The sequence below is a fragment of the Mirounga angustirostris genome, unplaced genomic scaffold (assembly GCF_029215605.1).
Source record: "Mirounga angustirostris isolate CCGP_5_RB_7025 unplaced genomic scaffold, mMirAng1.0.hap1 SCAF_9, whole genome shotgun sequence".
Classification (NCBI taxonomy): Eukaryota; Metazoa; Chordata; class Mammalia; order Carnivora; family Phocidae; genus Mirounga; species Mirounga angustirostris.
In genome coordinates, this window is record NW_026991717.1 from 142439920 (window position 1) to 142458322 (window position 18403).

Here is an 18403-nt window from a genome sequence, read left to right on the forward strand (position 1 = left end):
AGGAATTTTTATCTGTTAAAGTAGACGTACAGGGTCCTGGGGGTCAGGCTAAGGTCGCCTTTTGCCCTTCAGCGAAGGATCAGCATTGAGACGGCTGAGCTCCTAGAGGGACGTCCCACTGCCCGTTTCCAGGACTTGCCAGTGGCTGGAGGTGGAAAGGAAATGTCATAATTGTTCTTCTGCCTCTGTTTCCCACATCAGAGTCCCTGCCTGTTCCCCAACCAGCCCTGGGCCTCCCTGTGGGGCTCTGGGCTTTATCTCCTCTCTGATCTGCGAGGCTTTGGGGCCTCCCTGGCCGCCCGCCTCGGCCGCAGCTCCCAGACACTCCCAGAGGCTCTGGCTGGCCGTGAGTGGGCCTGGCTGCAGCACCGGAAGGGCTGGCCGGAGTCACAGGATGGGCACACCCCTGGTCGGGGCTTGCCTACCGCCCCCCTGGGAGCCTTCCTGGAATCCAGGAAACGAAGGAAGACTTGGGCAGGAGCCCCCAGGGGCCTGACAGCCCCCCCCCCCCCCGTCTTGCTGCAGGACTCCTGGCCCCGGTCCGGGCCCTGCCCCAGTGCAGGGGTGCTCACGGGGAAGGCCAGCGGGGCTTCCTGCCCTTCACACCCTGGCTGCCTCCATGCTCCCTGCAGCACAGCAGTGGCCTCCCTGCTTTGGGCTGGCCCCATCCACTCTCGGCCCGGCTGCCTGGATTAGAGCCGTTTACTAGTCTCTGATGCTTGGGGGATCAGATCTTCAAAAACTTGACCCACAGAGAGGTGGTTGCACAGATCGGTGGAGAAAGGACGCCCGTCTGGAAACAGGGTTTGCAGAAAGCAGGTTGGTTCTTCAGTAGTTTTATTTCACGGTTACATTTCAGGGAGACAAAATCACTAAGCGTAAGCAACACTACCCCTGGAACCTTTGAAAGAAATCACAGCTGCGGGGGGCCCCCTCCCCCATGAGGAGGGGCGTTCTTGCCCTGGGGTGAGCATGGCCACCTGTCCTCCTGCCAGGCTCCACGCAGGGCCCGGAAGGTGCATCTCCCCAAACAAACAGGCTGTGTTACCTCCAGGGCCACAGCGGAGAGGGAGAAGATACTTTCCAGATGTTTGGGGAGTTGCTTCCCATTCTGAGCCCTGCCCAGGCAGAGCTCGGGCTGAACCCTTTGCGTATCCTCCAAATGGCAACTTCCCCGGGGCAGGAGGGACCAGCCAAGAAGCCGCAGGCCTGGGTGGGGTCCCTGGAGCCCTGCTCCCACTCACGTGCGGGCCTGTGAGGGCTGGCGCTGGGGGTCCCCGCGCTGGCTGGGGGGACGGACCTGGCAGCTGCCCACTTCTGCTCAGTGCCAAGTGGGATGGGCTGGGCGGGGAGGCAGCCTGTGAGCAGGAGGCCTGGCAGAGGGGCTCGGTCAGCCCTTCCGGGCATACCTGACAGTCAGGACCCGGCCGGGATGAGCCAGACCCGCCCCAGGCTCAGAGCCCTGGCCTCCAGAGACCAGCCCGGAAGCTGCTATTCACGGGCTGCGGGGTTAAGGATGAGATGTTTGTCGGGGTGACCCGTGATTCAGCTCCTCGAGCCTCTGTCTCCTCATTGGAGAGATAGGGATGAGAATCCCGCACTGTGGCGGGGCAGTTGTGAGGACGAGGCCACGCAATCTGGGCGCCCTGCGTGTGGTCAGAACTCAGGATGATGCCTGGATGTGTGCCCGGGTGGAGAGCACAGGATGTCTGGAAACCTCGAGGCCTGAGAGAAGCTTCATGCTCACAGGCTGGGGTGTGAGGTCAAATGCAGAGGGCAGCAGAGGGCTGGTCCCACGGGAGGGCCTGAGAGCTGGGCCCTAGGGCCAGAGAGGTGGCTCCCTGTCCTCGGCTGCCTGTCGGGCTCCCTGGACGGCACAGGCCTGCTGGCTCCGGGGCTCGGTCGCCTCTTCATTCAAGATTCCCAGGCTGCCCGGAATACCTCGCCCGATGTCCGATACTGCGGTTCAGAAAATGTCAGTCCGAGAATGTGTCCTGGTCTCTTGAGATTCTCCTGACCCTTCCTTGGTCCCCGCTCCCCCAGCAATGCTGTGAGCCTGCTTCCCTGCAGCTGAGATTCTTGCAGGAGAGGAAAGCGAGGCTCAGAGCAGAAAGAACTCACTTGGAGTTCCACAGTGGGCTCAAGGCTTTAAACCCGAGGCTGATCCTAAGTCCGTTTTATTGCCAGGACCTGGAGGGAGACTGAGAAGACCGTCCACGGCCCGAAGACCCAAAGCTGGTGGGTGAGGACTCCACCCCTGCCTGTGGCACTGGGGAGCCTGCTGTCAGCCCCCACCTGCGGATGTCCGTCCCTGATGGTGCGAGGGTCCAGCCCTGACTCGGGAGAGCCCAACACAGCCCTGCAGGGGGCCACGGCCATCAGGACAGACCCCTACCTCGGGGGCCCCCAGCCACTCCCCATTCTCCCTCTACATAGGGGTCCCGTGGCCAAGCCTGGGCCCAGTCGTCCTGCCCACGGTATTGACCCCAGTGTGGGCCCCCGACACAGGCTGACCGGTCAGAATCTCCCTCCTGGAAATCGGACTCTGAACTGGCCACGCCCAGAGACAGATAGCCCTTTCCTTCTCTATGCAAGAATATTAAAAATTACGTTTCATGACTGCATTGGCATAACGATGAATAGATTCATATTCCACTTCTAGACATTTTCTTCAACCTAAAAGTTCATTTCCCTCCTTCTGATTGTAGAAGAAATAAGAACATTTCTGGGGGCCTGAAGGCACCCTGAGCCGTGGCCCTGAGCCTGCTGTGTCTCGTGGAGACAGTACCTACAAAAGGAGGCGCCCATCTCAACACTGTGGGCAAGCTGGCCAGGGAGACGCCGTCCTCCTCCCAGCCCGTCTCCTTTCGCATTAGTTGCCCAGACCCGGTTTGTGAGTGCTGGCGGCAGAAAGAACTGAGGATGGCCTTCTCACCACGGCTGTGACCCCGAGCCCCCATTTCACAGGTGAGGACACTGAGGCCCAGGGCCCTGCTGGGGATCCAGAGCCAGGCTCTGAGAATCCATGTGCAGGTTGTTCACTTGAAAGAACGGGAAGAAGCTCCGTCCTCGGTTTCTCCTGCTACCCTTCCCTTCCTCCCTGTGCTTCCCGGGTTGCTCTTAGACCGGGTCCCGGCACAATGGGGTGGGAAAACGAGTCAGGGGCCGAGGGGGGGCAGGCGGGCAGTGGCTACTCCAGACCCCTCAGGTGCCACCCCCTCACGCCTCCCCGCATCCCTCGACACCCTGCGTGTTCCTGGCAAAGGGAGGCATCCCAGGGCCACACTGTAAGAGGACAGTCCCCTTTGGGGATGTGTGTGAAGCCAACAACTTCACAGCTCTGTCCGGAGAGCAGCGTCAGGCCCTTGCTCACTCAGGGTGGAGGTGCTGTCGGGCCATTTCCGGCCCCCAGGCCCCGCGGGGCTCCACCAGCCTTTCCCTAGAGCAGGAAAAGACGTGGGAAGTGTGGAAGCGAAACTAGAAGCTCTGGCCAAGTCGGGGCAGGCCTGGAGCCGGCGGCCCTCACATCTCCAGCCTTCTGAAGGCTGGGCTTGGGCATGCCCAGCACCAGGCTGGGTCCCCGCTGGACTCCCTCCCCTCACGCTTCCCAGGTACCTCCTGGGCCCCCAGCCCCCAGATGGACACGGGACCGTCCAAGCCTTGTGTGGGGGACACTGCGACTCATGTGGGTGGCCGGCCAGGGCCTGCAGGGTGGACCGAGGCTGTGCCGTCCGTCCCGTGGCCGGCCCTGAGGGAGCACAGGGGTGCTGGCCTTGGAACCCCACGGAGCTGGAGGGAAGAAGCCAGCTGCCCTGCAGCCTTCCCGACCAGGAGGGCCTGAGCATACGCTGTTGTGCCCCCGAGTCTACCTGTGGCAACAGCTTCCCTCGGGGCTGTTGTGGCGCTGGGATGAGTCACACACACGGTACCCAGTGGGCATGTGAGTCTCCCTGCCCCACCTGCTCCGGATGTGGGGCCCCCCTCACCTCTGCCCACCCACTGCCCAGACGGCCGGACCCCCTCCCGAGCTGCCTCTGCCGTCTACCATTTCCTAGACAGGTTACATCGAAGGGCCGGGCGGAGGTGGGTGGTTGTGAATCCCCCAAGCACCAGCACCTGCTGTGCCCGCCCCCAGCCCATCCTCACCACCCCTCCGCTCCTCCTACGGTGGTCGAGCTGGGACCTGGGCTCCTCCCTCAACCCTGGGCTTGGGGCTGAAGCTTGGTGCTGGGACAGCACAGGGCAACCCCAGGGCTCTGTCTGGAGCCGCGGGAAGGCACTGGGTGTGGTCTGGAGAACCCAGAGACCTGCCTTTCATTCCACCCGTCCCCTCCAGGGCCATCACATCTCTGGGAGCTTCTGTTTCCCCACCAGCCACGTGGAAATCCCAGCTCTTGCCCCCGCCCTCCCCCGCCACTGCCGAGAGTGGAGAGAGGCGCCGTGTAAACTGTAAAGTGCTGTGCAGCAGGAAGCAGGGCTCCTCTCTGAGGCAGCCCCAGAGCACCTGCCGCTTCTCCAGGCTGGCGCCCGCCACCTCCCCCTCCTGCACGCAGCTGCCCTCCCCGCGGACTTGCTCATCCTCCGGCCACGTGAGCTGATGGGGAAGGTGAGGCAGGCGTGATGATGACCCGAGTGCAGGTGAGTCACATGCCGCAGGACGAGGAAGTGGGGGGCAGGAGTGTGCATCACGGCTGCAGCGAGGGCCCCCTCCCTTTGTGCACCCCAGCTCTGGGCCCACAGCCTGCCAGGGGCCCTGCTGGGGGTGCCGGGCCGAGAGGACAGCTAGGCGACCGGGGCCACGGGCAGGGCACTGGGGGGCCCCGCGGGGCAGGAGGTGGGCGCTTCCCCGGAGCCATCATCACAAAAGCCTCAAGTGGAAGGAAGCCTTTAGCACCTGCTCCAGGGAGGTGACATGTGAGCTTGAGGGGAATGAGACATTAGCCGTGTGACCTTTCAGGGCTGTCACAGTGTTTGCAACTCTGGTGGCATTTTAAAAGTTACCCAAAGCCTCATACAATGGAAGTGGCTCTGGGCCCTTTGGGAAAGCTGCTCTGAAGTCTGAGTCCCTCGGCCAGGACAGAAAGCAGGGCTCTGAGGGCAGAGCGGGGCAGGGGAACAGGGCCCCAGGAGGAGCGGGGCAGAGGAGCGGTTGGATCGGGGCCGGGAGTGGGCAGAGCAGCCCTGGAGGAGGGGCTGGGGCAGCAGTTGCAGGGGTTGGGGGACAGGGGTCGGGGTTAGGGTGAGCACCTCTAATGTTGTGGGTGCCTCACTCGCCTCAGCCCTGTCCCTGCCCGGCAAGCTTCTCTCTCTACACGAGGGAAACCGGCCTTCTGTCTGGGGCAGGGGCGGGAGAGGGGCGCACGCTGGGGAGGGCCACCCGAGGGCCGCCCCCCCAGGCCAGGTCTGTCCTTCCTTCCTGCAGGACGCAGCCTCTGCACAGCGCCAGCCTCGTGGGGAGTGTCCCCCCCCAGGAGGCCCAGACATGAGCGGCAGGCGGGCAGGGCGTAGGAGCTGAGGAGTCCCCGGCTGTGCCCGTGAAATCAGTGCCCCGCGTGGGGTGGCCAGGGTGCCTCGGGGGCCGGAGGTCGGGACAGCCACCCCGACAGGCTCTCACGGTGCCAGCCCCCGGCGGCCTGGGGGATTATGACTTATTGTTTTTAAAGTGCCCTGTTGTTATTTTCTGATTACCAAAGCGATACACGCTCATGATAAAGACCTTTAAGCACCGAGTGGGTGGTTATGAGCTGGCTTCAGGGATGGGGAGGTGACGCACTGCATCGAGATTCATCAGTATCAGCAGCAGGAGGACAAAAAGGATTTAGTCAGCTTCCCCCGGGGACACAGGAGGGTAGGGAGGCTGGCAGACAGACGGGGTCTGCACCCTGGCCCCTCCCAACCTAAAGTTGACCCCAAATGCTGGTGTTTTCTGCACAACATTGGTGGGGGCAGGAGTGGCGACAGGAGCGGGCGTGGTCCCCAGCGCTGCTTCAGCTCTTGCTTTTCTGGGTGGGGGAGACAAGGGCTGGGCTGTCCTGGTCCCCTGGGGCGCCCTGGGTTAGGGGAGGCTGCTCAGAGCTGGTGGGTGCATTCTGGGCTGGCGTGCGTGAAGCAGGGGTCCCGCGGGGGGTGTACCCTGTGTTTCTGGGGCCCTACTTTTCAGGCTGAGCCCCTCCCTACAGCCCACGGGTCACTATGTTCATTCTCATGCAGTCTCACCATGGGCTGCTGATGTGGACATTGCAACCCCATTTTACAGGCGAGGAACGGAGGCCTGGGAGCGAAATCCACACATTACTCCATAGTTGAGTTTGATCTGAACCTGGTGTTGTCTGGCAGCAGAAGCCCCTGTTCTCTCCAGTTCATCGTGCTGCCTTGCAGGAAAGCGGGTCAGGCAGGCCGGGGTCAGTGGCTCGGAGGTCGGAGGAGGCCGGCCAGGTCTGCCGTCAGACCTGCAGCTGAGACCCACTCTTCCCATACTGCTTTGGGGTGGATGGCACAGCTTGGTGCTAAGAGCAGGGATTCTGCCTTCAGACTGCTCAGGTCTGAATTTCAGTTCTGCTGAGTACTAGCTGTGTGCCCTTGGCCTCTCTGAGCCTTAGTTCCTCATCTGGAAGAACGGATGATGAGCACCCTACTCCTGAGCTGCTGTGAGGATTGACTGAGGTGGTCTGTGGGTCTGTGGAGGCTGGCGGTGATCATGGAGGCAGGGTGGAACAGGGTTAAGAATGTCCACCTCAGAGCGAGACCCATCTTAACTCGAAGAGGTCACCCCTTCCTGGCTGGGGTACTGAGGAAGTACCGGGCTGGGTGCTTGGCCCAGAGCCTGGCACATGGCTGCGCCCCACAGGGTGGTGATGGCGTCCCCACTGTCTTTCTTTTCTATTCCCATACTCACGAGGCTGCTAGCAAGCCATGCCTCCCCCCAGGCCGGTCAGAAGGACTCTCAGGTGCCCTAATGTCCACCGGGACTCCAGGAAGCACCTAGAACCATTGCTGGGTTCTTGGGACCTGAGTCAAGTTCCTGCACATTCTTTTTCTGGTCAGACCTCAGCCAGGACTCATTTTGGGTCTAAGGTCCTGGCCTGGGTGTTGGAGCCCCACTGTCTGCCTGGGGGACTTCCCTGGCCCTGGGATCCCCCTGCCTGCTGCCTGCATCCCTCCTGCCTGCAGGGGCAGCCTCCTCCTCTGCCCTCTCAGGGGTCATTCCAAGCCCTTTCCCACCTCCCAGCACCTTGCCCGCACTCAGCTCTCCAGGCCCTGACCTTACGACATGATGCTGCTGCCCCTCTTTGGGGAGCAGGGGCTCCCAGAACCCAGGGATCACCAGACAGTGGGTGTGACCTCCGGGCACCTAACTTGTTTTTCCTGGTGCCCTCTTGCGGACTGCATTCCATCAGGTCTGACACACATTTCTTCCAGGCCTTGGTGTGACCCTTTGGGCGAAGGTGACCAGATTGAGGGAAACTCCCCCCAAGCCCCTGCAGTGAGCTGGATGCTGTGCCCCGGGTCTGGCCCACAGAAGGTCTCTGGTGTTCCAAAGGGCCCAGGGATGGACACACTTGGCAGGCTTAGAGATGCCTGGGTTCTGCGCCAGGGAGGAGAGCTTGGGAAAAGTGTGTCAGAAGGGGTCTGGGTGCTGAGAAGAGAGGAGCCCAAGTGCAGAACTCTGGTGGGCGCTGCAGTCAGCACTGGGTGCCTCAAGGGGGCCCTTAGAGTCTCCGGTTGGGACACTTTACAGGGGTGTTGCAGGTGCTTGAACAACTTACCTCCAAGTTACCTGTTTTCTGTTGCTTCGTTGGTGCTGGTGAAACCAAATTTGCTGGCTTCCTTGGGTTTTGCTGTGTGTTTTACTGTTTGGCTAATTAATCTTGGTCTGACACATTTTCTCTGTTGAAGAAAACATTCATGGGTGTTCGGCATGAAAAATACCATTGCTGGATTTTCGGGCCCCTCCAAACATTTAGGAGATGCTTGTCAAAGCTGGGCTGGGTGTGAAGTCCCTCTCCGGGCCAGGCCCAGCTCGGAACCACCTCTGACCCAGAGTCTAGCTGGAGGCTGGCAGGGGGCAGGTGACATGTGTTTGTTGAGTGAATAGACGACCTGGATGGGGGCCGGGGGTCCTGAGAAGGCGAGAGGAGCCGGGCGGGAGGATGCGGCCACATCAGTCCCACACCTTTGCAAAAAGGGTGCATCTTAGTGTATAAGTGTGTCTTATTTATTTGAAATCAGACAGTAGTTCTTGAAGAGTCTCATAAAAATTAAAATTAATGAAATCCAAGTCCCCTTTGATCCTGTCCCTGGTGCGCTCACTGTTTGGTTTTGGCGCACATTTCATCAGACTTTCCTTGTGTGACTTGCATACAAGCATGTGTCTATACAAACGCATCGTCTGAGTTTTGTGCCTCTGTGTGCCTGCCTTTAAATCAAATGGTGTCATTCCGTACGTATCACCCCGTAAACTGCCTTTTCCCTCGAGCAAACTACATCTTGGAGATCTGCCCTGCGACCTGCTACCGCCTCGCAGGACCTGGAGCTGCAGTGGCTGGCCACAACGGGGATCCTCGCATCCCTTTTACGGGTGAGGAAGTCAAGGCTCAGAGAGCTTGCCTGACTCGCCCGGGTTGGGGTCTGGTGGGGGCTGAGAGGGGCAAGCATGACCGGTGAGTGTGAGGCATAAGGAAAGGAGGGGCAAGTGGCCGGTGGCGGGGGGGGGGTTGGGGGGCAGGCCAGAGGGAGGAAATCGGGGCCTCTGGGAACTCGGTGACTCTGGCTGTAGTTGAGGCACGATGCTGACGGGTTACCCCGGCGCTGCCAGCCACACGCTCTCCCGCATCCAGACTCCTGATTCTCCGGAGCCTCCATGGCCAGGGTGCTCAGGACTCTGCTCTCTTCCGTGCCAGGTGTCCCAAGTGCAGAGTGGGGTCCGGCTGCCCGCACCCCCACGGGAGAGTCTCCGTTCCCACCTGGACCCCAGCTCTGGGTGGCCTCTACCCGGCACCCATCCCCAAAGACTTGTGTCAGGAAGGCCCAGGCCCCGTGGGTGGGCTGAGGGTGTGACTGGCAGTTTCCCAGGCAGGCCCAGCCAGCCAAGGTGCTAATTAGGGCAGACTTCCCGAGGAGAAGGAGGAGGAGGAAAAACATGAGGAAGTGGCCTCTAGGCTCTTAGGCACTCTTTCCTCCTGATTCACCGCTGGCCTGCCCATGGGCTGACTCGAAGTCACCCAACCTCCCCGAGCTTAGGGGCACCTGCCAGGTCACGGGCCTGCCTCGGCTGACCCGCCTCTCAGGCATTTGGTTGAAAGAGGCCAGGGCGATCCCGAGGGGTGGGTGGGTGGGGGAGACACTCAGGGAGCAGACTGGGCGTGCCTGCCAGCACCTGCACAGTGCCCTTGGCCCGGTTTCTGCAGGGCTGTGCCCCGCCTGCCCACGCCAGGCAGCTGAAGGGTCCCACTGCCAGCAGGGCTGCCCGAGACACGGGGGAAGGTGTCCTAGCCTCCGGTCTGCAGGTGCTGTGCCCCCCAGGCCCTCCTGCTCTGCTGGCTGTGGGGCCCTGAGAGCTACCTCTGGTCCTCCAGGTGCCTGTCCCAACCCGCCTCCTGCGGCGGCCCCCTGGATCAGACTGAACCCTGGGCCCCGAAGGTCGGGGTGGTGGAGGCTGCAGGCCGCTGCACGAGCCACATGAGCACCCCCAGCTTTCTGAGCCTCAAACCCCTCAAGTCCCTGCTAGCTGTGACCTATAGTCTGGGCTCATGTTCACGGTTCTCAGCCTGGCTGTGGACTAGTGTCTCTCGTGGAGCATTCAGGAAACTTTGATTTTGTTAAATGTCATGAATGTTTCACATGTCAAACTTTTCACAGTAGACAGGGTTTCTAATGAGCCTCCGGGTCCCCAGATCAACGATCAGCTGGTCCCCAGCCTGTTTCATTTATGCTCTCTGCAGATCCTTCTCCCTGTATTATATGGAATCAATCCAAGGAGTGCCTTTTTTTTTTTTTCCTAAAGTACAAGAGCCAGACTCACCCCCAGGAATTTAACCAAGTCATCTAGGCTGGGGCCCAGAAAACATGTATTTTAGCGAAGATGCCTGGAGCTGCGGTGGTGCGGCTGGGCTGGGCAGGGTTAGCGCTCAGAGCTGGTAGACCTGTGGCATCGCCCCCAGGAGGATCTGGAAGACTTGGTGACACCCCGCAGACGGTGGGAGAGACAGGGGGCTGCCATGGCCCACTCTGAGCCACCTTCACCTGGAGGGGAGGGAAACCATGGGTGGAGATCAATCCCACCCCACCCGGACCTGGGGAGGCCTGGGGGGCCTAGTTCCCACAGGGTCTCCTGGAGGGGGTGCTCCAGTAGCTTAGCTCAGACCGTGCAGTGCAAACCCACCCAAGAAAGTGGCTAACTGGTCAACCACAAGCCTGCACATTCCCAGGGGACCGCACCAGCCAGTTCCTCCCAAAGGAGAGCCGGGCACTGGCTGAGCCGGCCGACAAAGGATGCTTCGTTCACCTGCTAAAATAAACACTTCCCCTGGATATTTACTCCCGGGACTCGGATGTAATTTGAGGTGTAAGTTACTCTTTAACAGGCCACTTGATCCAGGCCTCCAAGCTCTCCTGAACTAATTTCCTGAAAGAAAGGCGTTCCCACCACCAGCCCAGGTGTTTATTAACCACCCCCTTGGCGGTCAAGGAGAAGCTGGGCATGGCTGTCTCCTGCGCCCCAAGCTCCCCCTGAGAACCCAGCGTCCCAGGGGCGGCCCTCAGCCTTCCCTGAGGAAGCAGCAGAGAGGCTGAGCAGCGGGTCCTTGACCTCCTGGGCCGGGAGTTGAGAGGCCGGTCCGTTCAGCTGCACTTTGAGAGAACAGGAGTGGAGTCGGGGTCCTGGGACGAAAGGGGCACCCAGACAGCCAGCTGGCCCCTGGCAGCAAGGCCCAGTGCACACCCACAGCAGCTGCCCCCACACCTGAACTTTCAGGTCGATGTCGCTGGGTTGGCACACCGTGACGTGCTGACCTCTAAAGTGTGAATACAACTTCACAAACTTGGGGGCTTTTCAAATCAAAATTTAAAAATGCACACAGGGTTTCAGTGATGGAGTGAGGGATGAGGGTCAGAAGCATCGTGAAGGAAAGCTGGCCCCATAGTCCCTGCTAGCTGTGACCTATAGTCTGGTGCAAAAAGACGAGCTGGGCCCATCGGCTGTCCCTCTCAGGTGTTTGGACCACAAAGGGAGGAGAGGAGTTGCCCACGGGGCCCCCCACGGCATCCTGCCATTGTCGTCGGGGCTGAGACCAGGAGGAGGGAGAGGACTGGGGCAGGGACAGGCCCGGGGCCTGGAGGGATGCAGAAAGCCTTGATCTCTGAGATACCGCTCTGGGTTCCAGGAGGCCCAGGGCCCCCACTGTCTTCTTTGGGCTCCTTGGGGATCCTCTGCCTGTTTGGGCCAACACAAATGGGCAAACCGAGTGAGAATATCCCAGGATGGATGTCTGTGGATACTGGAGTCCTCTCTCCTTCTGCCTGCCTCGGTTTACAGGCAGAGCCGGGAAGTGAGGAGGGGCAGAGAGGGTCAGGGGCTGTCTTTTGCACAAGGTGAGGGTAGGTCTGTGCCGTGAGTCTAGGACTGGTCAAGTGTCCACCTCCCAGTAAACATAGGTCAGCTCACATTGGCTCACATGCTGGGCTGCCAGGACCTGGCTGTTGGTTCGGGGGGCAGGTGGGGGGGGTGGAAAGAAACCTGGTTCCAAAAGAAAGTGGTCCCTCTGTGGGAGGGGCCTGGTGAATGCAGGCGCAGCTCAGGCGGGAGGGGCACGGGGTGTTCTGCTCAGTCGCAATAGCAGTACCACCTGTTAGCATACATATTTGACCACGAACTGGGGGTGGAGGAGAGTCCTCTCCTGGAGAGGGGGCAGAGCACAAGGCAGGAAGGCAGGACCTCGGACGTTCTGGTCGGGGCTAGAAGTCAGGGGACAAGCCCAACCTGCTGGCTGGACACATGAGGGGCCGGAAGGGAGATGGCCCTGGGCCCACAGCCTCCTCCCTCCAGGTATACCGGAAATGGAGCTTTAGGCAACCAGATCAGCTGACCCTCCCAGGCACTGGTGGGATGCGGCTCCTTGAATGCTCCCCACCATGATCAGGGGCTGGGCGGGCAGGCGGGCAGGGGCAGGGAAGGGAGGCAGGCATTCCGGTATCTAGCCCTGCTCTGTGGCCTGGCTTCCTCTGGCATCTAGACGCTGGGCCCTAGGATCTGAAGGATCGTGCGTGTATTAGGGACGTTAGTCCGTGTCTGACTCCCTGATGGGGCAGAAGTACAACTCGCTAACCTCTTTGCAGAAGCCTCTGCTCCAGGCTTCCTTTAAAGGCAGGATCTTCTGGGTCGGTGGGTCTTGAATGCGAATGTGATCAGGATCTCCTGGAGGGCTCCTTAAAGCCTAGGTCATGGGCCCCCCCAGAGTATCTGAGGCAGCAAGTCTGGGGCGGTCCCGAGAGTTTGCATTTCTGACCAGTTCCCAGATGCTGCTGAGGCCCCAGGACCCCACTTTGAGAACCGCCGCTCCGGCTGAAGACATCGCAGGACTTAATTCACAAACATGCACCTGCAGAAGGGAACTGTGGCCTTATCAGGCCAAGTGAGCCACCTCTTTCCCCAGAGGCCGGCCTCCCAGTGCTTGGGCTCCAGGGAAGGGATCCGTGGAGTGAGGGCAGCGCCCTGGTTTTCTTCCTGAAGGTGGCAGTGCCCGCGGCTCAGGGAGAGCCGTCCTGTGGGAAGGGGCCTGGGGGGATGGGGGATCCAGGGACGGGGGCTCTCCCGCCTTGGTCGATGACATTGCAGAGGTTGTGTGACCGGTGGTGGCTTGGGACACAGGCTGGATTTTAGAGATACTCAGTCTCCCTAGGTGGGTGCACGCGAGGCCGCTGGTGCAAGTTTTACTGGAAAAGCCACTGGGTTTCCAGGCCAGACAGGAGATGCAGACACAAGGCTCCTCTCTGCCCCTTTTCAAAAGAGAGAAAGCCTGCACTTCAACCGTGGTGTGGGCACTGAGTCCTGCCATTGTCCGCAGCAGCGCGAACCTGAGCCTGCGGGACAGGCAGCTCCTCTGGGCGCCTCACTGTCCCCACAGTCGTCCCTTTGTGGGTCAGGGAAGGCAGCGGGCCTCCCGCCAGCCTCCTGGATGCTCCCAGGTCTCAGATTTGGGATATCGAGTCAGCTGAGGAGGGTGATGCCAGGGCAGGGGAGAGCAAGTGGCGGGGTGGCCGCCCTGCCCGCAGTTCTGTGCGCTGGACCTCAATGCAGCTCCTGCATTCCCTGCTCGCTCGTTTGTAAGGGGTCTGCAGTCTTAAGCTAGGTTGTCAGGAGCTGCCAGGGGGGCTTACTGGGGAGGGGTCCGGGGAGAGACTGGGAGGTGGAGGGGGGCAGGCTCCCAAATGCTGCGAAGGCAGAAGAAGCCACTCCAAGGAGGCATTTCATCTGAGTCTGCTGTGGGGGCGGCAGCCTGAGCTGAGCACGTGTCTGGGGCAGTCAGTGGTCCCCAGAGGCACTGGGGACACCAACTCCTGGCTCTTCCCGGGCTAGTCCTCGGAAGCAGGCTCGGGCTCTGGGTGGGCAGCGACAGTGTCCAGCCCGTCTGGGTCATGCCCAGACCCTTCAGGCTGGGAGGGAAACCGTCCTTGAAATTCTTATGTCATCTACCAAGGAGGATGTGGAAGGATTGAAAGAGCTTAGTGATGCAGGCAGGGCGCATGCCAAATGCGTGGCGGAGGCGGAGGCACGGACCTCATCTCGGGGCCTCCTGGGCTACTCTGGGCTCCGGAAAGAGGGTGTGCTGGGGAGCAGCCTTCGGCAAGGGAAGAGCAGGAGAATCCGGGGCTTTGCGCGGCGGGGAGAGGAGATTTAGGAATGATACCTGGTGATGTGTAAACCAACACCCCCAAAGTGTGGTTCCAGGAACAATGGGCCTCAAGGGCACATGCATTTGGGTCACTTTGGGTTCAACTTGTTTATCCCTCAGCGTGGGAATAAGGTCCCCGGGCACGCCCTGGGAGATCCTGATGTAGGGCCCCATTCCCCACTTCCTCGTCATTCTTCCCGCCTAACTGTTCATACGGTCACCAGAGATATCCCTTACTCTGTTTTACCGAGATGTAGGAAACTCTTACTTACTTTCTTTTTTTTTTAAGATTTTATTTATTTATTTGAGAGAGAGAGAATGAGAGAGAGCACATGAGAGGGGGGAGGGTCAGAGGGAGAAGCAGACTCCCTGCTGAGCAGGGAGCCCGATGTGGGACTCGATCCAGGGACTCCAGGATCATGACCTGAGCCGAAGGCAGTCGCTTAACCAACTGAGCCACCCAGGCACCCAAAACTCTTTCTTTTTAAAAAAGATTTAGTTATTTGAGAGAGAGAGAGAGAGAGAGTGAGCATGCGGAAGGGAGGACCGAGGGGGAGAGAGAATCCTAAACAGACTCCATGCCCAGCAGGGAGCCCAATGTAGGGCTCGATCTCACAACACTGAGATCATGACCTGAGCTGAAAGCAAGAGTCAGATGCTTAACCTACTGAGCCACACAGGTGCCCCTAGGAAACTCTCTGTAACTGGCATCCCTATTCCGTTAAAATTTACTAAAACATCTGAGCGCCTACTACAAACGCCTGGTCCTGTGTTGGGTGCCAGGCGTAAAGAGGTGAAGTAGTGTCCTTCACATAAATCTGCAATTTGTGATCCGTCCTCCTACACCTGCTTCACAGGTCAGCTTTTTGTTTGTTTTGTTTTTGTTTTTGGATCATGGGATTTAGGCTCATTACAGACCCATTGGCGATGGCATTATGGAGCTGAGAGATACTCTGGAGGCCATTTAATTCGATTACTTCACTTTAGAGACAGGGAAGAAGCCAAGACCCAGAGGCGATAGGGAGTTTGCTTGAGACCACACACACACGTGATAAATGGTAGCACCAGTTGGGATCTGAATCCAGCTTGTGCGGACGATCTCCGCTACAGGGGCCGTAAGCTGTACACGGGTAAGGCATTTCCAGAAATCTGCTTTTAATACAAACAGCTGCAAATACAGGTTTGCTTTCAGCGGGCAGGATCAGGAAGCAGGGGCGTGGCAGGTAGGAAGAGATCACTAAAATGTGAGCTGAATGAAGGAAGTGTAGCTTATGAGACTGTTTCTTTAGCTGTAGCCGTAACTTGAACGCATCTTGTCAAGTACTTTTCCAATTCAAAACAATTGCCGCTAGATCAAAGTCTTTTTTTTTTTTTTTTTTTTTTGACAGAGGGAGAGACAGCTAGAGAGAGAACACAAGCAGGGGGAATGGGAGAGGGAGAAGCAGGCTTCCCGCTGAGCAGGGAGCCCGATGAGGGGCTCGATCCCAGGACCCTGGGATCATGACCTGAGCCGAAGGCAGACGCTTAACGACTGAGCCACCCAGGTACCCCACCTTTTTTTTTTTTTTTAAGATTTTATTTATTTATTTGGGGGGAGAGAGAGAGAGAGAAGGGCACAAGTGGGGGGCAGAGGGAAAGGGAGAAGCAGATTCCCTGCTGAGCAGGGAGCCCGATACAGGACTCGATCCCAGGACCCCAAGATCATGACCTGAGCTGAAGGCAGATGCTTAACCAACTGAGCCACCCAGATACCCCATGACATTTCTTTTTTCCTTTTGGACTTTGGCATTTGTTACCCCAGACCTGGAGGGAAACAAATGTAAACGTTGACACTAGCCCTTTTAGTATCAGCGCTGGAGGGGAGCTTTTTGTGGTGTGGTAATGAGGTCGCCGTTGCTCGACATGATCAACTAGACATTTGCAGAGTGTTCCCTCCATTTCCTGGGGTTGCACAGTGGCAGCTCCTCAAATAGGTACCATACCACCGACAAAGCTTTGATTGCACAGCTTTTGTTTTCTGCTGAGTGTTTTTGAAACGGTATTTACTGGGAGAAGTTCAAACATGTATACAGACAGAGAGACTCGTGTAATGACCCCCCCCCCACCATGCATCCAGCAGCGAACATCAACGCATCACGGCAATCCCCGTTCAGCTGTACCCTCGCTCCCAGTCTATTCGGATTGGTTAATGTTGGCTCACGTATTTGAAGGTAAATCCTAGATATCACGCCCCCCTCCCCCCACAGATTTCTGCCTGCACCTGCTTGTCTGCACCAAACACATTTTTTGCAACAACCACAATGCCAACATTGTGATTAACAAAGTAACCCGGTAACATGGGTTCTTTCACATCGCTTAGCATCCAGCCCATGTTCGAATTCCCCCAAGTGGACCGGGAATGCCTTTCGGCGAGGTCTGTGCGAATAAGGATCGAGGCCAGAGCGGGCTGCTGACGCGTGCATGCCCGCCGGCTGGCCTCGGACACACAGACGCCCATCCCGGCGCGGGCTGCCCGGCCCCGTGCGCGTCCGTTTACTCGTCTGTCCTCTAGATGCTCAAGGCCGGGAGGAAAGGGACTGTGGGCTCATCATCTCTACGGTCCCCATTCTGAAGCGATGGGCTGAGTGGGAGCCCTGGCTCTACCAGTTAATTAGCTTGGTCGGTAACCAGCTAGTTCTCCTCTAACGCAGGCTAATTGTCCTGTCCAGACCAACGCGGCTTCGTCTGTGAAACGGGGTGCCAGTGCGAGCTCGCAGGGCGCTGTGCGGGTTGACGAGGTGCAGAGCAGATGGACGGGGGCCTGACACGCGGTACTCAGGAGCGCCTGGCTCTAGAGGTGCAACCCCCCGAGGGCGGCAGAGACCACATCCCCCGGGGGCTCCACTGGGCTCAGGGACCCCTGGGATGCGCAGCGACAAGCACGACGGAACACGTGCCTCCCCCGAGACGGAGCTGCAGCGCAGTGCCTCACGTTACACCTTCCGATGCGCGGACCTGCCTTTGAGGTCACGCCAGGGAAACCAGGGCGCCAGGCCAGGATGGGATGAGTGTGTGGGTTTCAGGACAAAAAGGCCTTCTCGTTGTTTCTTCTGGAAATCGGCGGCTCCCTCCCATGGGTGCGGTGGAGGGGCCTGCCCTCCGCGCGCTCCCCGCGCGCCCCGGGCTCCCCGCGCTCCCCGGGCTCCCCGCGCGCCCCGGGCTCCCCGCGCTCGCCGGGCTCCCCGCGCGCCCCGCGCGCCCCGGGCTCCCCGCGCGCCCCGCGCTCCCCGGGCGCCCCGCGCGCCCCGGGCTCCCCGCGCGCCCCGCGCTCGCCGGGCTCCCCGCGCGCCCCGGGCTCCCCGCGCTCCCCGGGCTCCCCGCGCTCCCCGGGCTCCCCGCGCGCCCCGGGCTCCCCGCGCTCGCCGGGCTCCCCGCGCTCCCCGCGCGCCCCGGGCTCCCCGCGCTCCCCGGGCTCCCCGCGCGCCCCGGGCTCCCCGCGCGCCCCGCGCTCGCCGGGCTCCCCGCGCGCCCCGGGCTCCCCGCGCTCCCCGGGCTCCCCGCGCGCCCCGGGCTCCCCGCGCTCCCCGGGCGCCCCGCGCGCCCCGGGCTCCCCGCGCTCCCCGGGCTCCCCGCGCGCCCCGGGCGCCCCGCGCGCCCCGGGCTCCCCGCGCGCCCCGGGCTCCCCGCGCTCCCCGCGCTCCCCGGGCGCCCCGCGCGCCCCGGGCTCCCCGCGCGCCCCGGGCTCCCCGGGCTCCCCGCGCTCCCCGGGCGCCCCGCGCGCCCCGGGCTCCCCGCGCGCCCCGGGCTCCCCGCGCGCCCCGCGCTCGCCGGGCTCCCCGCGCGCCCCGGGCTCCCCGGGCTCCCCGGGCTCCCCGCGCGCCCCGGGCTCCCCGCGCTCCCCGCGCTCCCCGGGCGCCCCGCGCACCCCGGGCTCCCCGCGCGCCCCGGGCTCCCCGCGCGCCCCGGGCTCCCCGCGCTCCCCGGGCTCCCCGCGCGCCCCGGGCGCCCCGCGCACCCCGGGCTCCCCGCGCGCCCCGGGCTCCCCGCGCGCCCCGCGCTCGCCGGGCTCCCCGCGCGCCCCGGGCTCCCCGGGCTCCCCGCGCTCCCCGGGCTCCCCGCGCGCCCCGAGCTCCCCGCGCTCCCCGCGCTCCCCGGGCGCCCCGCGCGCCCCGGGCTCCCCGCGCGCCCCGGGCTCCCCGCGCTCCCCGGGCGCCCCGGGCTCCCCGCGCTCCCCGGGCTCCCCGCGCGCCCCGGGCTCCCCGGGCTCCCCGCGCTCCCCGGGCTCCCCGCGCGCCCCGGGCTCCCCGCGCTCCCCGCGCTCCCCGGGCGCCCCGCGCGCCCCGGGCTCCCCGCGCGCCCCGGGCTCCCCGCGCTCCCCGGGCGCCCCGGGCTCCCCGCGCTCCCCGGGCTCCCCGCGCGCCCCGGGCTCCCCGCGCTCCCCGGGCGCCCCGGGCTCCCCGCGCTCCCCGGGCTCCCCGCGCGCCCCGGGCTCCCCGGCGCGGGGCCGGCGCGCTGCGCGCTGGGGGCGTGTCCGT

The 18403-nt window shown here is 61.8% G+C and overlaps 1 long non-coding RNA gene across 1 annotated transcript; it reads left to right on the forward strand.

Moving 5' to 3' along the window:
• The first annotated feature begins 439 nt into the window (after positions 1 to 439).
• LOC123862517 (uncharacterized) lies at positions 440 to 8591 on the forward strand. The gene is made up of 5 exons (XR_006795242.3): positions 440 to 819; positions 2188 to 2238; positions 2709 to 2967; positions 4337 to 4638; positions 5423 to 8591. It is a non-coding gene; the product is annotated as an uncharacterized LOC123862517 (long non-coding RNA).
• Positions 8592 to 18403: the final 9812 nt, after the last annotated feature.